The 8,429-nt window shown below is 45.2% G+C and overlaps 1 long non-coding RNA gene across 1 annotated transcript; it reads right to left on the reverse strand.

Annotated features, from left to right (window-relative positions):
- Nucleotides 1-2,316: 2,316 nt before the first annotated feature.
- Nucleotides 2,317-8,429, reverse strand: LOC149919595 (uncharacterized). Its single transcript, XR_016467185.1, has 4 exons — nucleotides 7,955-8,429; nucleotides 3,833-3,949; nucleotides 3,195-3,340; nucleotides 2,317-2,613 (listed from the first exon to the last, which is right to left on the reverse strand). It is a non-coding gene; the product is annotated as an uncharacterized LOC149919595 (long non-coding RNA).

Below are 8,429 nucleotides of genomic sequence, written 5' to 3' on the forward strand. Positions count from 1 at the left end.
CTTTCAGAATAATTGCAGGTGAGCTGGAAGGCTGCTGGCTTTACGTAAATGCCAAATGTTTCCGATACCATTTCAGCTGAAATCTGTGGCTGCTGGAAGCTCTAACTCAGTGTCTTGCAGACTTTTTGGTCCGTGTTGATGTTGCAGGTGTTTGTGCTGAAAGCCTTAAGACTGAGATTGCTGCTACCACTGCACTGCTTTTTCTCCTGTGTGCCTAGAAGCTAACTGCATGTTCCAGCCAAAAACTGCATCCTTTCACTTCTAGAGAACACAAATTGTTTTCATCTCAAAATGAAAACCAGTCTTTCTAAAAAATACTGTTTTGAAGGGAAGGATTGTTATGAAGGACAGCAGCAAAATCTGAGCCAACTTCCCTCACGGGTAACCATTCCTTCTTTGGCTCAGTGTAGGGGATCTAAATTGAATCCCTGTCCCATCCTTTCTGTACCTCACCCCACGCCTAGACCAAAGTGAAGAGACATCTGTGGCAGCTTAGAGTTTGCTAAGAGAGCAGCTACTCAGACACCTTGATGTTGTGCTTTTTGCTTCAGTTTACATCTTTGAACCCGCCTCGTTGCTGCACTGATTGATTGCCTGTATGAATAATAGCAGAACTGTATTTAATGTGGTGGTTGCAATCCAGAAGGACCAGTGACCTGCTAGTTCTTACAGGTCTTTTTTGTACTGAATGTTGATTCTGAGGGTACAGATTGAGAACTGATGAGGTATAATGTACTCTTTGTCCTAAACAGTGTCATCAAATTGCTGAATACTGCTCCATGTCCATTCCCGAGCCGGCTGTACCTCACTGCAGTAGAGTCATTCCCTTGCACGGTTTGCTGGCTAACCCAAAGAAAGCTGATATACAACCTGTGCAGAAGTAAGAGCAAGATTTACTTCCCATCTGTCCAAGAGGAATAGAGCGTGCTGGACTGCAAAGCCCCTGGTGCAGATTAATCTTTCCATTGCGCACCTTATTGCTCATCTGCTGAGGAAGGAAAAGGGGAGTGCTCACCTTGCTCCTTGTGTACCTGTTGTAAAGGCAGGCAAACACAATCCGTTCCTAGAAGTGGGAACGAACTGTCATAACGGGTATTTCTGCCACGGGGGTCTGTTGGAAAATGCAGTGACTGCCTTCACCATAATCATTTTTCCATTGCTTGTGAAAAACATTTCCCACCTGATGAGTGTGTGGCAGGAGAGTACAGGGCATGGGGGTGGTGGAGCTCTTTGTGGGGCTGACATCTCTTATGTGCTGGTGAGTTTTATATATATAAATCAATATGATCTAAAGCAGAGTTAGAGGGGGAGACAGTATACCTAAAACAATCATTTTCTTAGAATTATTTAACCCCCCAGAGGCTGAATTGTGCATCTCCAAAGGCTGCACCAGACACTGGTGTGGCTGCCCTTTGCCTATCAAACCCCCTGCTGCTTGCAGCTGCTGTCTCTCCTAGCAGCTGCCTCTCACCTTTAGGGCAAGCTCCAACAGGGCAGGCTGCAAAGACAGTATCAATCACTGAAAAATGCAATGCATATCTTTCTGGAATGGGTTGGATAGGGATGCTTTCTTGCAGGATGCCACATTACTTTGTGCTTTTCATTTGCAGCATAGCTTGTCACATTTGGCTGCATTTTCTTTGCTTCCTGCAGGACATAATGTGTGTCCCCAGGCTTTTCCCTTGGGGTTTGGCTGCAAAAACAGCATTAAGGACTTTAGGAAATCTCCCAGAAATGATGATATTCAGGTGGTAATCTGCAGTAATATAAAGGCATCCCGATTTGCAGGAGGGAACCACATTTGTCTGAGCTCTCCCAGAGATCCGCTTATACCAGGAGAGCTGCAGTCGTCAGCTCTCTTTACCCGGCTGCCCTCACTGTGGGTGCTGCTTTTATTCTTAGCAGCAGCTAATCTTTTCTATGCACTTACATCCAGATATGGAGCACTCGATTTTTTGGTTTTTTTTTTTTTTAGTTTTCCTTCTGATAAGATTTATGTGGAATTAGACAAATGCTGAGCACTTTGGCAGGCTTCCCTGTGGCTTCCTTGCTGAGAATTGTTGCTTTAAAATTCTTGGTGTGGCTTTGGCAGATTTTAATCTGGGATTGATAGGTGATTTAACCCTGTCTAGGTAGATTACAGATGTGGTGGGGCCCCATTATATGCTCCCTTGTCTCAGCACAATGGTGGGATATTGAAAGGCATGGAGTTGTCCTTTTGAACAAGAAATCTTGTCTGTGCCATTGTTTTGGGGAGTTTGTCCTTCTTTCAGAGTCCTTGAGGAGCGGTGGTGACTTGCTGATGTGAAGCTGTTACAAAGTGCTGCCTTTCATGAATGCTGATGGCAGAAAACTGATTTGATAGATTTTTCTCATCATCTTTCCCTGTGCACGTGCCCATGCAGTCCTAAGCCTCAGAGCCATCCCTTGCATATAAAACAAAGCTCTTCCTCTCTTTGCAATCATTTATCCTACGTTTCTCTAGATCAGTTACTCAGAAACAAGAAGAGTACTCACCCGCAGGACTGACTGTACAGTCTGCAAAGGATAAGTGAGGGTGGTGGCAACTGCTTTGGCTACTGCACCCATGACAAAAGCATCCAAAGATGTGAGCTGTTCAATACAGAAAGAACACAGACACCCCATCAGCCAGTTACCTGCATATCTCTGACAGTTTGGTATCATTACCTGCTTCTTGGTTCTCTAAGCATCTCTGGAATAAAAGAATTATAATGAAGGTTGAGGTTATCACACTTTTAAGAGTCAAAACAGTGCAACCAAGCAGCTTCCCTACAACAGGGGTTCATTTGTAATTCCTACTTACATGCTTTTGCATTTCTCACCTGCACCCTCCAGCTAGCTTACTGAAACAACGTGATTACAGCCTATTTCAAAAAGAAACTATGAAAGCTCACATCTTTGTGACTTTATTACTGAAAATTAGTAGGTGTCCATATCAGAGCATTCTCCAAATTATAAAAGTAGGTTGGGTCCAATCAGAAATGTTGGCAACCAATGTATTTAATTTACTTGAGGAAGGGTTACAGGGTAGGTATATCAGTCTGTTTCTCAAACAGATGTTAGAATTTGAATGCCTAAAGTAGATCCAGAGCCCACTTGGCATCACATGCCTGTATAAACAATACACTAAAACCCAGCAACAGGAAAAAAACCCGGTCTCAAAACATACTTACCTGTGTCTGCTTTTTTAAGAGCTTTCTTTTAAAGCCTTCATAAAACATGAACTGTATGGCAGGATTGAAGACCAGCAGCAAAGAAGGGAAAGTACCATTCCATAAAGCTAAGGCTCCTTCATCCCATATGATCTGATGGAAGGCATCTGAGAGATAAGGAAGGAAAAAGCTGTTATGGTTATGAGCACAACATTCTGATTATAGAAGAGTGAAACTGTGTTTATAGGCTGATGCTCTGCTTCTATAAAAGTCCTCAACACTCATCTCTGTGTCATTTTTGATCCACTATTCTAAATGAGAAGTTAATGGGAAAACAGTGACAGAGGAGGTTCTTCCTCACACCGCTCTTAGCGTGAGTAAAGCTTGCCAGCCATGCAGGTGCCAGCCATGAAGGTGCCTTCATCTTTCCAGTTCAAGCTCAGAATCAACGTTAGACTTCTGAACCCTCTTCAAAACGACCTCCTTCTTTCCTTACAGAGCAAGGCAGCCTGAAGGTGTGGGTGGGTTAGAGGTGACGGTGAGAACAGAGATTCCACAGGGAGATCTGTTATACAAATAACAGTCTTTCATCTTCAGAGTCCTTGCTGTGGGATTTCACTGAAGGAGCTCCTCCTTGTTTGAGGACAACAGATGCTCACCTATGATGCCTTTATAATTGGTTGGCACAATGTCTTCGTTTCTAAATTTTGCTCCTTGCAGCTTCAGCCGTGTGTTCACTACCCAGAGAGGAGTGGTCAGGAGTACATTCACAACACCTAGTGCAAACACAAGACAAGGAAAATCAGTGAGAACCAGAAGATTCCAAAAGCTTCCCTCTTTGCTTACCAGCAAAATGCCCCTACGCTGCCAAATGAACGAGAACAAGAAAACTCAGCCTTTTAGTCATGGCAAGCACATCAAGGTGCAAATACAGGATTCTTAAGGCGGTGCAAAAAGGGATTGCACACAAAGCCAAACACAACAGACCAGCAGGGAAGCTGAGAATCAGAAATGAGTATGGGAGTGGAGAAATAGACACAGCTGCATAAGGTTGCAACAGAGAGGTGGTTTAGAACTGTACCTTGCAATAACAAAGAGGATTAAGTAACATTACTTCTGCAATCACCTGGTACAGCTCTTCCCAGCTCAGCCATGAACTAACCATGTAGAAATGAGCTCCTGGTCTTGCTTTCTTACAAATGTTTCTGCATCACAAAAACCAGCAATTGCTTGTGTGCTGGCCCCTTTCCTTCTCCTCCCCAAAGAGTCCAGCCCGCAGCCTCTCCTCACAGGAGAGGTGGCTCTCCTCCCTTCATCAGCATCTTGATTCTCCCCTGGACTCTCACAAGTCTGTCCATGCAACTTGTACCAGCGAGTCCAGAACTGTGCCCAGTGCTCCCAGTCACGGTTCACCAACACTGAAGAAAGGCAATTACATTTTTTCAGTGCTAACAAGCCATTGCCTAATGCAGCTGGAGATAACATTAACTCTTCTTAGCAGTGGGGGTACACTGCTGGAACATGCACATTTAGACACCAAGGAATAACTCTTATCCTTGCTGAGAATCTCAGTTGTCATTCCAATATAAAAGTTAACAGCCTGGTAAAGAGATTCTTACATCCCCAAGGATAAAAAGAAATGCTGAATGTAACTGCAGTGATGGTGGGTAGAGTAGTTCAAAGAAATGCCCCAATTTTTTAAAACAGTAAAAATTTTACTCTTTCAGTACAAAAACAAACAACTGGAATAAAGAATAATGAACGTGTCTGGATTCCCATGTGAAATTTGAAGATGGAAGACTAGTTACTGGATTACATATATTCTACAAATGAGATTTTTCCTAACAACAGAACCTGGGGCATGAAGTAGGCAGGTGGGAAGCAGCTCTCATAAATAAGTCTAGAGCAAATCAGCCAGGTAAGTGAGAAAAAGACACTGCCTGCTTAAAGCTAACTAAATGGATCACAGATGAAATGCTGAATTGGCGTGCAGTTTAGTGTTATCTCTTTTTTGTGATGTTGACTATAACTCCCCAGCAACTGTCCCACATCCCCACCCTCTGCTGTAAAACATCCAAAATGGACAGAGATGTGCACCTTCATTGAAGCCACCAGGCGGAGAAATGGCATCATGTTAAGAGAAGAAAACTCCTCAATGACCAGCTCTAGTTATAAAGGCATTCTGGCATTCTTAAAATTGCTGGAAATATACAGAAAATGAGAAGAGAGACGAAGATGAAATGCTGGTAAACTCAGCGTCTGACCATTTTTGATGCAAACACTTGGTTTTCATCTTAGATTCTACAAGTGCTTCTTTCTCAAGAATAGCTGGGGATAAATCACATTATTGGGACTGCTTCCAAAGTCACAATTAAACATTGTCTGTGTATGTAATTATTCCTCAAAATTACATCAAGCTTTGCTTTTCTGAGCTCTTCTGTGCGGAGGAGGAAAGCGTTGTCAAAAAAGTGCACTATGAGACAAGACAAATAAAACTATGGTCAGCAAAGTGATCACAACCTCACATCACTCTGTTAGGTTTCCTTTGGTTGGTTAGTTTGGTTTAAGGCTTTCTGTGTGAATCCAAACTTCCTTGAAACCACTACAGTCTGTGCACTGCTCAGCCAGGGTCTGTGGAGGAAGCACTGTTCCCCTCGTGCCACAATCACCGATGTCTCCCTCGCAGGAAATACAGGATGGATGCCTGCTTTTGCAGTCGTTCCATTACAACTAATGCTTTGTTGGAGTTTGTTTTTTTAACTGAAGCTGACTTGTCACCCTCATGAGACAAGTAGAGTGTAGAAATGTGAACAAGGAGAGCGCGAACCGGCTGAGAGGTTCTGATGCACACAACTGCCAACTGCTCACGTTCAAAGCCATCAAAGGGTTATTGGCCAAGCTCAACTGGTGTTCTGGAAACCCTCGCCCACCTCTGAGTATCAGGGATTTGCTTAGGAAATCAGTTGTGACAAGGACACGTGCACAGCTGCCTTCAAGCCACTCAGCACAGACTGCAGGCAAATACTGAAGTACAGCACTGCTGAAAGTTACGGTCTTTTCCACAGGCCTCAAATCTCACCAGCACCAGTGTGTCTGCAGTTACCAACTGCACTGCCTTTTTCTGGGTGGAAAACTGCTCAAGAGCAGCACAGTGTTAACTTCTCCACCACACATTTCTGACCACCTGGCTCATGCTTCAACAGTACTCGAATCACAGCGCTAAGGTGTTTGTTAATTCTGTGACTTTTTTTGATTAGGAGAGAGCATTAGAACAGAGTTTATACCCAGATGGAGTTTGTGTAAATATAAGATGTTCCTGCTCCCAGTTCTGCCTCTGACTTTTCCCTTTATACCTTTCCCAGAAATAATTCCAGGCTCATTTTTCACAACATGCCCCTGCGGCGCCAAGTGTTCTCAGCCAAGGGTTCTGAAACACGGAATATAAACACAACTATCACAGACAACTGAGGTGAGTAGGGCCCTCAGGGTCCACCTGGTCCAATCCCTATTTAAACAGGGGCACCAGAGCAGGGTGCCCAGCATGGGTTTTGAAGGGTAGGTTCAGATGGGTTTTGAAGATCTTCAGGGAGGACACCCTACAGCCTTGGGTCAACCTTTGGCAGTGCTCCGTCATCCACACAGTGACAAATTGTTTCCTGGTGCTCAGTAGGAACCTCCTGAGTTCCCCTTTGTGCCCATTGCCTTTTGTCCCATTCCTGGGCCCCACTAAAAAAAAGACTGTCTTCTTTGCAGCCTTCCTTCAGGCATCTATACAAAGGGATGAGATCCTCCTGCGCCTTCCTTTCAGTCAGGACCCTGAACTTCAGAAGAGCAAAACTCCAGCTGCTTAAAGAATTATTGAATGAGATCTCCTGGAAAGCTGTCCTTAGGGACAAAAGAATGGAGCAGAGCTGGCACCTCTTTAAGGACACCTTTCTGAGTGGGCAAGAGCTCACTGTCCCCCAGTGTAGGAAAACAGGCAGAGGACTTGACAGAAGGAAGGGATGCCATTCAAATAGGCTTTACTCAGAGGGTGGTGAGGCACTGGCATAGCTGCCCAGAGAGCTGTGGGTGCCCCATCCCTGGAGGTTCAAGGCCAGGCTGGATGGGGCCCTGGGCAGCCTGAGCTGGTGGGTGGCAACCCTGCCCACAGCATGGGTTTGGGGCTGGGTGGGCTTTGTGGTCCATTCTAACCCAAACCATTCTATGAATCTGTGATTCATAGATTCTGTGACAATTAGTAGCCTTAAACCTCGTCCTGAACACTGCTCGCCTGAGCTGCAAGCAGCACCTGAGTACTGGCTGTTAGTCCTGCCCCACACCTGCCTTTGCCCATGGAGGCAGGGATTTTCCTCTGCTCCATTTGTGCAACGCAAGAGATGTTCACACAGCCCGGACGCCCACTCAAAGTATTACCAAGAGCTGGGGCATTCAGCCATCTGTGGCTCTGACAGCTTCTGCTTAAGGGCCCCTGAAGTTCTGTGGTGCCTTTTTTTTGTCATCTGTGGAAGTGAAGGGAAAGTCCTACACAAGTGCACAGCCAGGATTTTTATGATGGTTGCTTATGTCAGCTCCTTTGTTGCTTTTGATCCCCAGTGCTGTCATGGGTTAGGTGAAATAGGATGCTGAGTTTGTGTTGTATGAAAGGAGAAGGTCACTGTGAAGGGTTTTCTCTGGAAATCTCTCCCTGCCCTCTGTGGGCAAACCAGCACATGGGTTTAGTATGCTGGGGCCACCATCACTGGGAATGCCAGCAGCTAGTGCTCCACAAAGCCACCCACATCACTGTGTGGATGAAACCATCCTCTAGCCCTCTTCTCATCTGGACAAGGCCAACTGGCTTCCTCCATCCCACTCATTATGACTGTGTCGGACTTCCAGTGGCAGTGGTGTGATGCAACATTTCACAGTGCTGACAGTAGAACTGCAGCCCTCTGGAGGCCTTCCCTCTCCACTCCATCTTTTAGCACATGAATCATCTCCAAAACTACTCCAGGAACAACTTTGGCAGGTCCTGGGGAGCTGATCTCACCATCATCCCTCTTTCCCTGGTTGTTCCCAAGAATTCATGTGGTCAAACTGCTCATGGCATTCTTCCTACCGATCCTTCCATGATGTTACTTGGTTTATTTTCCATCTGCAAACTAAACTTTCTGCCTGTGGTCTGATGAGCAGCAGCACTGTCAAATCTTCGCAGCTTTTCTGCTATCTAACATGTTTCCCAGCCAAAGAAATGCATCACATGCAGTTTCCTGA

This window comes from Phasianus colchicus, chromosome 1, assembly GCF_987193195.1.
Source record: "Phasianus colchicus chromosome 1, bPhaCol1.hap1.1, whole genome shotgun sequence".
Taxonomy (NCBI): Eukaryota; Metazoa; Chordata; class Aves; order Galliformes; family Phasianidae; genus Phasianus; species Phasianus colchicus.